The following is an 18,812-nucleotide window of genomic DNA, read 5'->3' on the forward strand; positions in this document are numbered from 1 at the left end:
TGACTTTTCTCTTCTCTTCTTTCTTGTTCTCCTCTTTTCCAAAAAGCGGTTTTAGGTAAACTCTTTCTAAAAACCTAACTTCTCTATTTATAACACCTTCTTATTTCTCTTACACCTCAAAACTACTCTTTTCCTCATAGTCTTATTTATTTCTAAACTAAATATATCTCTCACAAATAACAAATATATTTTTACACCAAATAACAAATATATCTCTAACAAATATATTTCTACACCAAATAACAAATATATCTCTAACAAATAACAAATATATTTCTACACCAAATAACAAATATATTATGCTAGTAAATACCAACATATAACATAACAAAATATCACTCATCAAAATAATCGACTAAATCATAAAAAGACATCTAATCTCAAAACTACCTCCAAATCTACTTACTCTAATAATTCTCATATTCTTATAAATAATAGAATAATGCCACTTAATAAAATACTAAAACCTCACATATTTAAATAAATCACATAAATAGACTCTAACTTAATAAAAATAATTAAATAAAAAAGGAGGGCGTTACAACTCTCCCCAACTTAAAAGAATTTCGTCCTCGAAATTCAAGCACAATAGAAAATAAATTTACTCATTACTTCTTCAAACAAAACACAAAAACCACATCAAGTTAGTCAGTTAAACATGATCACATAAAAAAAACATAACTACTAACTAGATAACATGACGACACGACACAACGACTCATCTACTTGGCCGGACGGACCGACCTGCTCTGATACCAATTGTAACACCCCGTTTTCCCAATGTAAAAATTTCATAATTAAAAATCAGAGTAATTCCACTTTAATCGGAATGCTACACTTCTTAAAAATTCATAAACTGAATAAATAACAATTTATTCTTCAAAATCATTTAACATAAGTAATTCAAAACTTCGCAGCGGAATTAGTTCATTCAACATAAAAAGTCTTTGCCACGCAGGCCTCATCAGAAAATCTCATAAGTCTTAGTTCAATATTTATTCATAAAAGTTTATAAACAATATGTAAGGAATAGAAGTAAAGTCAAGTCCCATCCCGTTACGTATCAGAGCACCTAGACACACATGTGAGGAGTTCACTCACGACGCCTCTAATCTTGATTACCTGCAAGTTACCCATACGAAGAGCAACATTTCCAAGCAGAGGGGTGAGATTTCTCAAACAATAATATAAAGCATATAAATCATGTAAAGTACATTCAACAACTTAAACATCCTATAATTCATTAATCATATCTAGCAACTTAAACTTCCTTAACTAGTATCATTATTCTTCCTACAATAGTCATATACTTCATATCATATCATCATATAAATATCATCACATATCTACAAATATTAGTCATAAGCATTATCATATATTCCTTTTAATCATAGCATCTTAATCATAGACATAAACATCATCATATACCATCAAGTACTAATCATAACCATAATCATCAAATCATAATCATCAACTCATAAACAAACATCATCATCTAAACAATCATGAACATCAACAACAATAATCATTTAGCATCTTATAATCATCATAACAGCTTCTTAATCAAACTCATAATTGACTTCATAATCATAGTCATAAACAACTTCATGATCGACTCGACTCTTGACTTGACAATGCGACTCAACTCGACTATGCAACTCTTATCATCTTAAATCATCTTGAGTCATCATGAAAATGCAAATGCATGTGGTACCAATCTAGGGCATAAGCCCTCGTCGCTTGTGAGCATAAATATACTCCTAGGGCATAAGCCCTCGTCGCTATTGAGCATAAATATACTCCTAGGGCATAAGCCCTCGTCGCTATTTGAGCAAAAGCTCCTAGGGCATGAGCCCTCGTCTCTGGTTGAGCATAAACTCCATCGTCGTGGTTGAGCAAAAGCTCCAGGGCATGAGCCCTCATCTTTAAATGAGTATGCATGGACTCAACATCTTACGTCTTAGAAACTTCATGAACATCTATGACATCTTAACAACTTGACGACTTCATAACGACTCGACGACTTAACAACTTCATATCATCTTAACGTCTTAACATCTTAACATCTTGACAACATATGGATCACATAAATAATTCATGTCATATCATAATATAACAATATCAAATGATAATAAACAACATCTTAAAACATCATATTCATCAATCATAAACAACTTCATATAACATCGTATTTAAACATCAACAATAATTCACTATGTATCTTTGTAAAAACATAATAAATTATCCACAATATATTTTCATGTCAAACCAAAGCTATTGGAAATATATCACAAATATCAACAACTTTCATGTTTACAACAAAGTTCAATTCAAAACAGAAACATATGAACAAAACGCAAAAACATGAAACAGAGAATGTTGTCACCGTACAATTTTGCTAAGACCTCCCTGAGTATTTTCATCATAACTCACAGAACAAACATCATTTTCACGTCAAACCAAAGCCACTAGAAAGCTAACAAAATTATCTAAAACTTTCATGTTTACTCCTAAGACCAATTCTGTACCGATCAATACCAGTTTTTATTTTAAATTCGGAAAAGTTGTGCTGAAAGTCCATAAAAATTCACTGTGACCTACGTGCAGTAATTTGACCATAACTCAAGTTCTATAAATCGTTTTGACGTGAGACCAACGGCATTAGAAAGCTAACATCCATACCTACAACTTTTGTGTTTTGACCTAAGACCAGTTCCGCACCGATTAATACCGGTTTTAATATCAAAATTCGGGCTGAGTGCAGATTTTCTTCAAGTTTCACCTAATCTCATGGTGCTAAACTCAAAACTACTTCCAATAATCATCCTATGGATTATCTAAGGTCTGTACACAATTTCTACATCAATTCAACAAGTTTTCATCATCTAATCATCAAATCTCTCTCAAAACCCTAATTCTCAAATTCTCACAAACTCTCCCCAACTTGTTAGATGTAATCTAATGATTTAACAACTTAATATTAATGCAAGATAGTCTCACCCTCCCCTTAGATTAATTTCTGAATCAGCAGCAGCGTTCTTCTTTCCTAAGGTCTTCTCCTCTTCTCTTGACTTTTCTCTTCTCTTCTCTTCTTTCTTGTTCTCCTCTTTTCCAAAAAGCGGTTTTAGGTAAACTCTTTCTAAAAACCTAACTTCTCTATTTATAACACCTTCTTATTTCTCTTACACCTCAAAACTAATATTTTCCTCATAATCTTATTTATTTCTAAACTAAATATATCTCTCACAAATAACAAATATATTTTTACACCAAATAACAAATATATCTCTAACAAATATATTTCTACACCAAATATCAAATATATTTCTACACCAAATAACAAATATATTATGCTAGTAAATACCAACATATAACATAACAAAACACCACTCATCAAAATAATCGACTAAATCATAAAAAACATCTAATCTCAAAACTACCTCCAAATCTACTTACTCTAATAATTCTCATATTCTTATAAATAATAGAATAATGCCACTTAATAAAATACTAACACCTCACATATTTAAATAAATCACATAAATAGACTCTAACTTAATAAAAAAAATTAAATAAAAAAGGAGGGCGTTACAGACATCCTGGAATCTGAGTACATTGTAACTGAGATACTCAAGATCAGTTCAGAAATGCAAGATCTGATTCAGCTCAAAAGACTGCTTGACTTACCAATTGCGTATGAAGAGCAATGGTCATCCTTGAAGAAGAAAGCTTCTGACTTGTTAGATGCTGTGAGCAACAAGTGCATCAGAACCAAAGCTGCTGCTGTTAGGAGATTCTTCAAGATCTCTCAATTAGTTAAACAAGCCAGAGGTCCCAAGCTGCTTCTGACTAATAAGCCTTTCTACTCAGAAGCAGATTATATGACAAGGGAAGAAAGGGTGTTCAAGCTGATGAAGCAAAAGCTAGCAAGGCAACAGAAGGAAGCTAAGGCAAGAGAAGATGCTCTTCTTCAGAGGCAACAAGCTCTTGAAGAACTGGTGAAGAAATAAGCTGAACAGATGCAGAAGCAAGCTGAACAGGTGGAAAAGATGATGAACATGATGAAACAACAACAACAAACCAAACCTTAGTTGCACACCCTTGTGTGTTATACCCTAGTTTTGGACCTAAAAATACTAACTCAATTCTCCTTTTCTTGCATTTCAAGTCATTTGATATGTCTCTGATCAATCGCATCTTTCTCTGCATTTTATTTTAATATTGTTTGCAAAATTCATGGAAAAGGGTATTTCAGTCATTTCCTGCATTCAATTCATTCTAACCCTTGAAAATTGTTTGAGTCTTTTAAATTGGTTTGTATAAGTCCTTGTTTTAATCTCATGTCAAAATCCATTTCAAAAAAAAATATAAAAATATCAGTTGAGTCATTTTTTTTTTAGTCAGTTTAGCCCCTAGGGGCATTTTAGTCATTCCCCATGATAAAATCTCTTTCAATCTTTAAAAATTTGTCTGAGTCCTTTCAAATAGCTTGAATAAGTCTCCTTTTCAATTCCATGTCAAAATCTATTTCAAAAGTTGCATTTGAAGTCATTTTGAGTCAGTTTTGCCCCCTAGGGGCATTTTGGTCTTTTCATGTGTCAAAACTCTGTTTAAACTCTCAAAATTGTCTTGAGTCTTTTAACTTTGTTTGTATAAGGTCTTGCTCTAATGCCTTGTTAAAAATCCACTTTAAAATTTGCATCTGAGTCATTTTTAGTCGTTTTAACCCCAAGGGCATTTTGGTCATTTCACACGAAATTTCGGCAGAGAGAGGTTACTTTAAAGTACCTCATTTAGGCCATTGGTTCGTTTTAGTCCGTTTTGTCATTTTTAATCGTTTCACTTTACGTTTATTTCAAATTACTTTTTTTTAATTCAATTTTATTAATTTTTGCACTTTAGTCCTTTGTGTCTTTTTTTCATTTTTTTTTTCATTTTTGTCCTTATTTTTTATTATTTTGCAGTTTAGTCCTTTTTGTCCAAGTCACAGGTCCAGGCCACATGTCAAGTTCTTATTAGTCCCCAGAAGTTTGTTACAAAGGTGTGCCACATGGCAGGTTATGAATGGTCCAGCAGTCATACACATCAGCTATAAATAATCCAGTCACAGTCAATGGTCGAGGGACCATTCATTCTGTTACAACTCAGCAACAGATATCACATTTCTCTCTCTCCCTTTCACGAATCAAACACCACAGAAAACCCAAAAAAAACTCAAGAACCTGATGAACAAGTTCATCATCTTCAAACCCTAACCGAATTAGGGCACCACAAAATCCTTCAATTCTCATCGAATCCAAACCCTAACCGAATCAGAAGCATCACAGAAACACAGAATCTCTTATCAATTTCACAAAAACAGGTCGAATTCACGAAAAGGAAGAAGAAGCTTTCAGAAATTCCAACGAGGAATCATCATCATCAAGCTCACCTTCGCAATTCCAACGAAGAATCATCATCGACAACGACGAAATCTTCGTGATCACGAAGGATTTGAGGAGAAGAGGGAAAGAAAGGTCAGATTCGAAGCCGTAGCAGAGAAGAGGAAGAATACGAAGTTCATCAGAAGAAGAACAATCGATGAATTCACAATCTTCTTCGTTCGTCACATCTCCGACCTAAAACACAGGTATCAAACTCTCTTTCCTTTTCTTTTCACTTTTTTCCTTCGAAAATCCAGAGTATTAGCTTCATACATGTTATGTTGCTACGAATCAAAGTAGATCGGAACGATTTAAGAACTTTCTTGCAAAAATCTTTCAAATAAGAGAAAAAGAAGAAGAGTTAACAAAAAGAAGTATCAAAGCCGTAAGATAAAAGTCCGATCTACGTTGATTCGTGAGTTTCCTTGAGAAACTAGCCTCAGATTCGAATAAAGGAGAGGAAGATCTTTAGAAATAGGTAATTAGGTCGTGAATCTGGGCGGCTTGGGGGCTCCGACGCGGCGGCGCCACCACCGACCACCGCGTCGGAGAATTGAAGAAGATGACCGGCGTTAGGTCGGAGAAGAGAGAGTCTGCAGACTCTCTCTCTCTAAGAGCATTGTAGAGAGAGAAACAAGTGAGAGTTGTGAGGGTTTTCTTCATGTTTATGCTTATATATGCCATGCCTGATCCGGTGTGTGTGTGTGCTCCGTTTATCATGCTCCTCTTTTGCTTAAGCCGTTAGATCTTTGATCTGACGGCTACTGGGAGCCCTCCCATGGCTTGATGTGTTGACCTATGTGCTGGCGCGTGTTGGAGCGTTGGATCTTGGATCCAATCCAATTGGATCGATCCAACGATCCCTGTGCCTTCAACAGATCCGTTTTCACCTTGGGTATGGGCCTGGACTTCCTCTCTTTGCAGATTTTCGTTTTTCCTTGTTTTTTTTGCTATTTTCCACGCTGTTTGTGATCTTTGCACCCCTGGCATGACTAATTTGTGTTAGAAAATTCCATAAAATTTTCATATACTTTCTTGACAATTCTGTGATGTTTTTGTGTTACTTGTTTACTGAAAAACTTGAGAAAAATATTGTGACATTTTCTTGCTTTATTACTTGAATTTCATGTTAAAAAATCCATAAAAATTGCATGACTCAATTCCAATCCTTGATAAATGTTTGTGGTTCATGATATATGATTTTATGGAATTTTTACTACTGTTTGAATGTGTTTTTACTGGACATGTGCATGTGATGATCGGTTGCTTGCTTGGCAAGTTTGGTTTTGTGAATAAATGGTGCAAATAGGCCTAAAATCACATAAAGATGCAAAGTTTGTAATGACACTTGGATTCTCATTTTAAAACCTGGATTTTTATGCCTTGAAAGTATGTTGAATTGTGAGGATTATAGGTCATACTCAAGTCTTGCATTGGTGATGAGATTTTAGGGCTATTTCACATTGTTTTTGCTTGCTTTTTATGTCAATTTTCTTACTTTTGTTATGATAGCTTTTACTTGCATTATATTTTGTGCTACTAATATTTTTCATCTCATGTTTCATACATTCCATAAGCACATTTCATCCTTCAATTTTAGTTTCACTTCTTGCACTTTAATTCCCATATTAATACTTAGAATGTAACACTTAGGATTTTTCTTTGTACTTTACTTTCATGCCATTTTAAATTCTTGCAAGACCATAGAATGTATCTAAGATATGATGTAATAAGGACAATGGACTCTAATAATGTACACCGACACAAGCACCGACACATGCACACACCCCACTTTAGATATATGGCTAGAATATGCATGTTTAGATGTATGTCTAGGATTGTATGTTTAGATGAATGCTTAGGCTTTACATTTAGAAAAATCATTTTCAAAAAAAGCTTGAACAAACTTCACTCAAACCATTTTCAAAATAAACCTTGGGATCAAAATCCCATTGAATTTTCCTTTTTATTTTTCTTAATCAAATTCCAATAAAAAATAATCATATTTGACTTCTTTTGCAAATGACTAATTCAACCCCACCTTTTACAATCTCATGCCCTTGAGGCCTCTTTCTATTCTTCAAACTCCAATTTTCAAACTTAAAATCAACCAACAAAAACAAAAACAATTTTGGAAGAGAACTACGGTGGATTTGATCCCTTAAACGGGTACGTAGGCAAGGAATCAAAATTCCTTCAATTCAACTAAAATAAAAATTCAAACACATTCTTCTCCCTCCAATTCTTCACTTAGAATACCTTTAGGCTTAATATCATCTTTCAAAATAGCATTTAAAAACAAAGCGCGCGCGTAGAAAGTAAAGACGGTTCCTATAGGTTACTATAGTCGTTATGGGTGCCTAACACCTTCCCGTAGCGAAAACAACTCCCAGACCTCGATTCTCAAGGGTTTTTCTTACTTTTTCCCTTCCCAAGAAAAAATAAGATATCACCGGTTAAAAAGGTTCAAACGTAATCAATGTTTGACACCCGAAAACCAAGATAAAACAGCTGGCGACTTCACTGGGGAGATTCGAGAGTTACGCCTAGTCTTTATTTCCACGCTTGCGCTCTTTTTACTTGCTTCTTTAACTTGCTTTCCTATGTGAATAAATGTTTAATTTCTTGCAAACGTGTGGGGTGAGAATATCAAAAGTCCTGCACCCGGGCTGAGTGAACTTAGGATTTAGGAGGGATATAATCGACAATTCATTCCGGGGGTTGCCTCGTGTTTTGGATTATGCGATCAATCCCACATAGCTGAGGCATTTTGGGGGTGATGTTGTCGGCGCGTGTTGTCGCGTTTAGGCACTTTACTTCTAATTGTTCTATGACGCTATGAACCGTAGATAACCAAACCCATCCATGGCCATTTTCTAGGACGTAGTGCAGAGGCTAAACCGAGTGTTGTCTCGAGTTTTAGTCGTCACGCGATACTACACTCAAGTTAGACCTTCCACGGATAATCATGGAGCGAGTGTTGTCTCGTGACACCATGATATACGTCGGAGAGGTCGCAACTTGGGAACCTTTTTTAGAACCCGGTTACTATTATCCTAAAGCCCTAGTTTCACCGGACACCGTGTCCACCCATGACTCCTCGACTTTGAATTTCAACCCACCATGTTTTCTCCGAACTTGAACATAATCATGCATTCATGCATACATGCATACATGCATAAACTTTTTCCATGCATTGTTATCGAAGGGCTTAGACAAGTTGAATTTGTAAACATTGTAGGAATGAAGAAGACTAATTCCTACAAGTTCAAGGAAGTGGATTTGGCTAGTTTGAGAGATTTGGCACTCAAGATTGAGGATCCGACTGGTTTCCGACGTCGTTACGGGGCTTTACTTACTATTCTCCAGACTAATGTGGATGAGAAGCTTGTGCACACTCTAGTGCAGTTCTATGATCGGGACTATCGGTGCTTCACTTTTCCGGACTTTCAGTTGGTGCCTACTCTAGAGGCTTATTCTTCCTTGATGGGTCTATCTATTGCTAAGGGGGTGCCTTTCTCAGGACCTGAAAATCCTCCTACTCCATTGGTTATTGCTAAGGATCTCTATCTCAAGACCACCGATGTCTCCAAGAATCTTGTCACTAAGGCACGCATCCGAGGGTTCACTTCAAAGTATCTTCTTGGGAAAGCCAACCTCAATACCACTTGTCAGGACACTCTTGAGGCGATTCTTGCACTTCTCATCTATGGGCTTATTCTCTTTCCGAATCTTGATGACTTCGTGGACATGAATGCTATTATGATCTTCCACTCCAAGAATCTGGTTCCTACTTTGCTAGCTGACACATACCATGCTATTCATGATCGTTCCGGAAAGGGTCGTGGATACATTCCTTGTTGTGTGCCTCTCCTCTATAGGTGGTTTATTTCGCACCTTCCGGAGTCTTTCCATGACAATCCGGAGAATTGGTCTATTTCACAGAGGATTATGGCTCTCACTCCTAATGAAGTGGTTTGGCTCACTCCAGCTTCTAGAGTCAAGGAAATCATCTTTGGTGGTGGAAAGTTTCTTAATGTACCTCTTCTTGGTACCCGGGGTGGAATCAACTATAACCCGGAGCTTGCTTTGCGACAATTTGGTTTCCCGATGAAAGAAAAGCCCATCAATCTTGCTACAGCTCCTTACTTCTTTCACTACTCCAATGCTCCCACAGGAGTAAGAGAGGATATCATAGGAGCTTGGTCCAAGCTTCGGAAGAAAGAGGTGAAGCACATGGGTGTAAGGTCCGGTGTTGCTCATGAGGCCTATACACAGTGGGTGATAAACCAAGCTGTGGAGATTGGTATGCCTTACCCCTCTATGAGATATGTGTCTGCATCTGTTCCTACCATGCCTTTGCCTCTACTCCCACCTACCCAGGAGATGTATCAGGAGCATCTAGCTATGGAGAGTCGGGAGAAGCATCAGTGGAAGACTAGATACTATGAGGCTGAGAACTTGATCATGACTTTGGATGGAAAGGATGAGCAGCGGACTCATGAGGTCTTGACACTGAAGAAGGAGTTAGCTAAGGCTAAGAGAGAGATTAAAAAGAAAGATAGGTTGCTTATGAGAGACTCTAAGAGGGCTAGGGGTGCCCGTGACTTCTATGCACGATACTGCAGCTACGAGTCTGAGTCTGAGGATGATGCTCCCACTTCCTATGCTTGAGGATTTCTTCTTCCTGTTGTTATTTCCAGTTGTTTATGTTGTTTTACATATCAAAGTCTATCCCTTGGCTTAGCATTTCAAAGGGAATCGCCTTGTAAAACTATATGTTGGTTGTTTGTTTCCCGTTTATGTTAATTGTTGTTTAGTAATGTTTACAGGTTTCTGGTTTGTCTAAAACCCTTCGACAACACAAAAAGAGTCTTTTTGCATATGCATTAGCACATTTCATGCATCATATGCATTCATTGGTCACAAAAAACTTCTCTCGTGCTCATTGCCTCCTGGTTTTGTCCGCCGCAGTCTGAAAAGTGGCTCGTGTTCGCAAAGTTTATCAACCAGATAGAGTTCATCAAACAAGATTTCACAAGAGAAGGATTATGGCTAACTTTGAAGAAGAAAATGCTCAGCTCCGTGCCGAATTGGCTGCTATGAAAGAAGACTTGGCTAAGGCTCATGACGCTATGTCCGCTCTGATGGCTGCACAAGAACAGCCAGCCACATCTATTCCGGCTGCTACTGAAACAATTCCATCTATCCCACTGTCTACTGTGGCTACCGATGCTCGGTTTGTTATGCCCAATGGCCGTCCTTATGGCCTCTCGGCTTACTATTCTCCTAATACTGCCGCTGGTGTCTCTGGTGTCGCCGGTCAGGGACAGATTCCCGTATCCACTGCTATGCCTCAAGTAACCACTGTTGTCACCGACCCTATTGTCCACACTGTGCAACAGGTGATTGGTGTCGATACTCCGCGTGGACAAGATCCCGCAATGGAAGCTATGAAAAGACAGTTAAGGGAATTGGCTGGAGAACTCCGGGAGGTCAAGGCTAGCCGGGGAAACAATGGTGTTCCTGCTAAAGCTCGTGATCTATGCTTGGTATCCCGATTTGAGGTTCCTAAGAAATTCAAAGAGCCAGAATTTGACAAATACAATGGAACTTCTTGTCCACACAACCATGTCATCCGGTACGTCCGAAAGATGGCAAACTACGCAGATAACGATGCACTGATGATCCATTGCTTCCAGAGTAGCTTGACAGATGATGCAGCAGATTGGTACACTAGTTTGAGCAAAGACAACATCCATACTTTTGAGGAACTCGCTACTGCTTTTGAAAGTCATTATGAATTCAATACCCGTCTGAAGCCAAATAGGGACTCTCTTAAGTCCTTGTCTCAGAAGTCAGATGAAACTTTCCGTGAATATGCTCAGAGATGGAGAGGGGCAGCTGCCCGTGTTTCTCCTCGACTTGATGAGGAAGAATTAACACAGACATTCTTGAAGACTCTGAAGAAGGAATATAAGGAAAGAATGATAGTCTCTGCCCCAAACAACTTCTCTGATATGGTTACAATGGGAACTCGTCTAGAGGAGGCTGTCCGAGAGGGTATCATTGTTCTTGAAAAGGGTGAATCTTCAACCAGTGCACCAAAGAGGTATGGTAACGGCCACCATAAGAAGAAAGAATCTGAAGTAGGGATGGTATCTGGTAACCCATCTGCAGCTGCTACTCAATTACCTTTGCCTTACCAATACATGCAATACTCTCAACATCCTTTCTTCCCGCCATTCTATCAGCAATATCCTCTGCCGCCGGGTCAACCACCAGTGCCCGTCAATGCCATTGCTCAACAAGTACAACAACAGCCTCCTGCTCAACAGCAACAGCAACAACAACAGGGTCCCCGACCCAGACCTTCTTTCCCACCAATACCTATGCGGTATGCTGAGCTGCTCCCAACTTTACTTGCTAAGGGACACTGTGTCACCAGACCAGGCAAGCCTCCGCCTAATCCATTGCCTCCCAGGTTCCGGCACGATCTTACATGCGAATTCCATCAGGGCGCTCAAGGCCATGATACTGAAGGTTGCTATGCTTTGAAATATATTGTGAAAGATCTGATAGAAAAAGGAAGGTTGACCTTTGAGAATAGTGTTCCGCATGTTCTTGATAATCCACTTCCAAACCATGCTGCTGTTAATATGATTGAGGCTTTTGAAAGGATCCCCGCTCCTCATGAGGATCCCATGCTGGATGTCCGCAACATTGTTACTCCCTTGGTACCACTACATACCAAACTTTGTCAGGCTTCCTTGTTCAATCATGATCATGCTTCTTGTTCAGAATGTCTCCAAAACCCTATGGGCTGTTGTGTGGTGCAAGATGATATCCAGAGTCTAATGGATGACAAACACTTGATCGTCAGTGATGTATGTGTGATCGTGCCAGTGTTTCATGATTCCCCTACCGGAAGTGCATCCCAAACAAGGAATGTTGAACCCTTAGTGATCAGACTGCCTGGTCTAGTACCTTATGCCTCTACAAAAGCAATTCCTTACAAGTACAATGCAATCATGATTGAGAATGGAGTGGAAGTGCCTCTGGTATCCCCAGCTACAGTGGATAACGTTGCTAGTGAAGTTACAGCTATGAGAAGCGGGAAAGTCCGTCCACCATTGTTCCAAAAGAAGGTGGTCACACCTATTGCCAGCATAATTCCACCAGTTGCTCCTCCTATTGACAAGAGCCCTGGCCTAACAGGCCAATCTATTGAAGAATCTAATCTGGACGAGATTCTGAGGCTTATCAAAAAGAGCGACTATAAGATTGTTGACCAGCTGCTGCAAACTCCGTCAAAGATATCCATCTTGTCTCTACTCATGAGCTCGGAAGCTCACAGGAAAGTGTTGATGAAAGTACTGGAGCAAGCTTATGTTGATCATGAAGTCTCTGTGAATCAGTTTGATGGAATAGTGGGTAATATTACTGCCTGCAACAACTTGGGGTTGGTGACGATGAACTTCCCGAAGCAGGGAAACACCACAATTTAGCTCTGCATATCTCGGTACATTGCAAGTCTGACATGATATCCAATGTGCTGGTGGACACTGGATCATCTCTGAATGTAATGCCTGAATCTACACTGAGACAATTAAGCCATCATGGAATCTCTCTGAGGGGAAGTAGCTATCTGGTTAAGGCTTTCGACGGATCTCGCAAAGATGTTCTTGGGGAAGTAGACTTGCCAATTACCATTGGTCCCGAGACATTTCAGATCACTTTCCAAGTCATGGACATCAACGCTTCTTACAGCTGTCTCCTCGGAAGGCCGTGGATTCACGACGCTGGGGCAGTAACTTCTACTTTGCATCAAAAGCTCAAGTTCGTGAAGAACGGTAAGATTGTTACTGTGCATGGTGAAGAAGCATATCTGGTTAGCCAAGTGTCATCTTTCTCTTGTGTTGAAGCAGGGTCTGCCGAAGGGACGTCATTTCAAGGCTTAACTGTTGAAGGTGCAGAGCCCCAAAGGGCTGGTACTGCTATGGCTTCACTGAAAGACGCCCAGAAGGCTGTTCAAGAAGGACAAGCTGCTGGCTGGGGCAAAGTGATTCAGATTTTGGAAAACAAGCGTAAAGAGGGCCTTGGATTCTCCCCAACCTCTGGTGTTTCAACAGGAACTTTCTACAGTGCTGGGTTCATCAATGCTATTACTGAAGATGCTGCTGAGAGTAGTTATGTGCCTACATTTGTTGTACCAGGAGGCACTGTGAGAAATTGGGAGGCCATTGATGTTCCTTTAGTCATGCATGCTTCCATGTGATGTGTCTTGTTGCTCATGTTTTCTTTGTTTTCAAAATAACAATCCTTTCGCTCTGCCCAAGGCGAAAGTGATATCATTGTAAGGGCATGTTTGTTTAGGCATTGCCGTTATCAATAAAAGTTGTCGTCTTTCTCACGACTCTTTGTTTTTTTTTACTTTTTAGTGCCTTTTTCTTGGAAATAATGGTAATGCCAGAAAAAACCAAAACATCTGTATTTTCTTATTAATTTCAAAAATCTGCATAGAAAACATTTTTCCTAAAAATCATTCCAATCATATTATGCAGATTGAACCACAATAAACCCGTTGAACACAGTGACCCTATGGTTCCTCCAAATTTTGAATTCCCTGTATATGAAGCTGAAGATGAGGAGGATGATGAAGAGATACCGTATGAGATCACTCGACTGCTTGAGCAAGAAAGAAGAGCCATTCAGCCTCACCAGGAAGAGATTGAGCTTATCAACCTGGGTACTGAAGAGAACAAGCGAGAGATCAAGATTGGTGCTGCACTTGAGCCAGAAGTGAAAAGGAAGATCATTCAGCTTCTCCATGATTATCCAGATGTCTTTGCATGGTCCTATGAAGATATGCCGGGTCTAGATCCTAAGATTGTGGAACATCGGATACCGACAAGACCTGAATGTCCTCCTGTCAAACAGAAATTGAGAAGGTCTCGTCCAGACATGGCTCTTAAGATCAAGACTGAGGTGCAAAAGCAAATTGATGCGGGTTTCCTCATGACAGCTGAATATCCCGAGTGGATTGCCAACATTGTACCAGTACCAAAGAAAGATGGGTAAGTCCGAATGTGTGTTGATTACAGAGATTTGAATAAAGCCAGTCCAAAAGATAACTTCCCATTGCCTCATATTGATGTGCTTGTTGACAGTACTGCTCAATCCAAAGTGTTCTCCTTTATGGATGGTTTCTCTGGCTATAACCAAATACGGATGTCGCCTGAAGATAGAGAAAAGACGTCCTTTATCACTCCGTGGGGAACGTTCTGTTATAAAGTGATGCTGTTTGGCTTGATAAATGCTGGTGCTACCTATCAAAGAGGAATGACCACTCTGTTTCATGATATGATCCACAAAGAGATTGAAGTATATGTTGATGATATGATTGTGAAGTCAAGCGATGAAGAACAGCATGTTGTGTATTTGAAAAAGATGTTTGAAAGATTGAGAAAGTACAAGCTGCGTTTGAATCCTAACAAGTGCACATTTGGTGTAAGATCTGGAAAGTTGCTGGGCTTCATTGTCACCCAAAGAGGCATTGAAGTTGACCCTGACAAAGTCCGAGCCATCAGAGAGATGCCGGCCCCTCAAACTGAAAAGCAAGTCAGAGGTTTCCTCGGACGCCTGAACTATATTTCAAGATTCATATCTCACATGACTACTACTTGTGGCCCAATTTTCAAATTGCTCAGAAAGAATCAGCCTGTTATATGGAATGATGAATGCCAGGAAACTTTTGATAGCATTAAAGAATACCTGTTGGAACCACCTATCCTTGTCCCACCAGTGGAAGGAAGGCCTTTGATTATGTATTTGTCAGTGTTAGAAGATTACGTGGGTTGTGTCCTCGGTCAACAAGACAAAACTGGTAAGAAAGAGCATGCTATCTACTATCTGAGCAAGAAGTTCACCGACTGTGAGACTCGGTATACAATGCTTGAAAAGACGTGTTGTGCTTTAGCTTGGGCTGCCAAACGCCTGAGTCATTATATGGTGAATCATACAACTTGGTTGATATCCCGAATGGATCCAATCAAGTACATCTTTGAGAAGCCTGCTGTTACTGGAAAGATTGCCCGTTGGCAAATGTTGTTGTCTGAATACGATATTGTGTACAAAGCTTAGAAAGCAATCAAAGGAAGTGTCCTTGCTGAGCATCTCGCTTGTCAACCTCTTGATGATTACCAGCCGATTAAGTTTGATTTCCCTGATGAAGAGATCATGTATTTGAAAGCGAAAGACTGTGAAGAACCACTGATCAATGAAGGGCCGGACCCCAATAGCAAGTGGGGATTGGTGTTTGATGGTGCTGTAAATGCTTATGGTAAAGGAATCGGGGCCATCATTGTAACTCCGCAGGGGCACCACATTCCTTTCACCGCTCGAATAACCTTTGAATGCACGAATAATATAGCTGAATATGAAGCATGCATCTTGGGCATTGAAGAAGCCCTTGATCTGAGAATTAAGCACCTTGACATCTATGGAGATTCTGCACTTGTTATCAATCAGATAAAAGGTGAATGGGAGACTCATCATGAGAAGCTGATCCCTTACCGTGACTATGCAAGACGTCTGTTGACATACTTTACCAAAGTTGAACTGCACCACATCCCTCGGGATGAAAATCAGATGGCTGATGCTCTTGCTACTTTGTCTTCTATGTTTCGTGTAAATCACTGGAATGATGTGCCTGTAATCAAAGTGCAGCGTCTTGATAGACCCGCTCATGTGTTTACCATTGAAAATATGCCAGATCAAGCTGATAGAGATGTGAATGATAAAAAGCCTTGGTATTACAACATCAAACATTTCCTACAGAATCGGGAATATCCACCTGGTGCTTCCAACAGGGATAAAAAGACTTTGAGACGATGGGCTAGTAAATTCCTTCTGGACGGAGAAATCCTATACAAGAGGAACTATGACATGGTCTTGTTGAGATGTGTTGACAAACAAGAAGCTGAGAAATTGATGCATGATGTACATGATGGTACTTTTGGGACCCATGCTTCGGGCCATACCATGTCAAGAAAACTGTTAAGAGCCGGCTATTACTGGATAACTATGGAGCGTGATTGCCACAAACATGCTAAGAGATGCCACAAGCGTCAAATTTATGCTGACAAGATTCATGTGCCTCCACACGCTCTCAATGTTATATCTTCCCCATGGCCTTTCTCTATGTGGGGCATTGACATGATCGGAAGAATTGAACCAAAAGCTTCCAATGGACATCGTTTCATTCTAGTGGCAATTGACTATTTCACCAAGTGGGTCGAAGCTGCCTCCTATGCAAATGTGACCAAGCAAGTGGTAGTGAAGTTTATCAAGAATAACATCATCTGTCGATATGGTGTTCCCAACAAGATCATCACTGACAATGGTTCCAATCTGAACAATAGCATGATGCAGGCTTTATGTGAAGAATTCAAAATTGAACATCACAACTCTTCTCCTTATAGACCTCAGATGAATGGTGCAGTTGAGGCCGCTAACAAGAACATCAAGAAGATTGTTCAGAAGATGGTCACTACTTACAAAGACTGGCATGAAATGCTACCTTTTGCCTTGCATGGTTACCGTACTACGGTGCGCAGTTCAACCGGGGCAACTCCTTTCTCTTTGGTATATGGTATGGAAGCGGTTCTCCCTCTAGAAGTGGAGATTCCATCTCTTCAAGTAATCATGGAAGCAAAGTTAACTGAGGCTGAATGGTGTCAGAGTCGGTATGATCAATTGAATCTGATTGAAGAGAAACGTATGGATGCTATGACTCATGGACAGTTGTATCAAGTGCGTATGAAGAATGCGTTTGACAAGAAAGTCCGACCTCGAGAATTCAAGGAAGGGGAACTTGTATTGAAAAGAAGGATAAGTCAGCAACCCGACCCAAGGGGCAAGTGGACACCTAACTATGAAGGTCCTTATGTTGTCAAGAAGGCTTTCTCTGGTGGTGCCTTGATTCTTACACACATGGATGGTGTTGAACTCCCAAATCCTGTCAATGCCGATATAGTCAAGAAATACTTTGTCTAAAAAGAAAAGAACAGCGTGGTAGGTCGAAAACCCGAAAGGGCGACCTAGGCAAGAATGCGCTTCCCGGTGGATCGAAAACCCGAAAGGGCGATCCAGGCAAAAGTTAGGGACAAAAAAAAATGAATATGAAAGAGCTCGCTGAGATTGTACGCAACTCAGGCAAGAATGAGCGCCTCGATGAGCCGAAGACCCGAAAGGGCGGTTCATGCAAAAATGAGGTTGATAAATGACAAGTAACTATATCTGGCAAATCACCATCACCCCTTGGGGCATCTGCAACTGTCAATGATCGTCTTCATCAGAGGCTTCTGTACTTGTGAATTCAAAATTTCTATGAAATGTAGCGGTCATCGTGTTCAATGTATCACCAACCAATAAAATTACCATGTTCCAAGCTTTGTAAATCCGTGAAGTCATGCCTTTGGCTGACTTTCACTCTTCTACATCAATTTGAGCCTGTGCTATTGCTTGAAACTCTGTTTTTCCTTCTACTTTCAATGCTGTATACAAAATATTTCCTTTCTATTTGATAATGTTAACGTCTGAAACAAACATTTTTGAAAAATTGAAGAATCTTTTTATGTCTATTTTGAAAGCAAACTTGAGCAATAGGGTACATTTCAATGAAACATGCATGAATAAACGAATGTCAATGTCCATTTCAATACATGTTACGAGCAGGTTACTCCCCGGGATGATCTGTGGTCAATGGCAAGAATGAAAAAAAACAGAATGAAAATGAAAAAAATTGAAAAATAAAAATGAGAAGCTCGCTAAGTTGAAAACCCGAAAGGGCGGCTTAGGCAAAAATGAGCACCCCGCTGATTGACAACCTATGAAGGCAATTCAGGCAAAAATGGGGCAATGAAAAGAATGTTATTCCCCGGTGAATCGAAAACCCGAGAGGGCGGCTCAGGCAAAAATGGGGTTTGAAAAATGAAAAATGAAAGAATGAAATATTGAAAAGCATTGACCACAGGTGCGAACATCCAATGTTTACCCAGCACTGACACGCCTAGCAACGGCGACCTGTATCCAAGGATCCTCCAAAGGATCCCTCCTTTGCAAATTTTATTGCCCTCAACCATGGTTTCGATACGTCTCTCAACGACGGTCTCTCCAAAGAGGGTTTCCCCTGTGAATATGTTGCAGCACGAGCCACTACGTGCCCAATCTTCCAATGTTTTGTCTGCCTTTGTGAAACTTCTCTGTCAAGTTACAAACCAATCACGCATTCCAAGCATTCATACATGCATAATCATGCATTTTATGTGCTCATACATTCAATAATCTTGTTATGCCATACATACATACATACTGCATTTCCAATTT

General features: G+C 39.5%; 1 pseudogene; it reads left to right on the forward strand.

The window, feature by feature from the left end:
- Positions 1–13,858, forward strand: part of LOC146922282 (uncharacterized) — a 153,347-nt pseudogene extending 139,489 nt beyond the window's left edge.
- The last annotated feature ends 4,954 nt before the right edge of the window (positions 13,859–18,812 follow it).

Source organism: Medicago sativa, chromosome 5, assembly GCF_051527215.1.
Source record: "Medicago sativa cultivar Bolivia chromosome 5, Bolivia_mono, whole genome shotgun sequence".
NCBI lineage: Eukaryota > Viridiplantae > Streptophyta > Magnoliopsida > Fabales > Fabaceae > Medicago > Medicago sativa.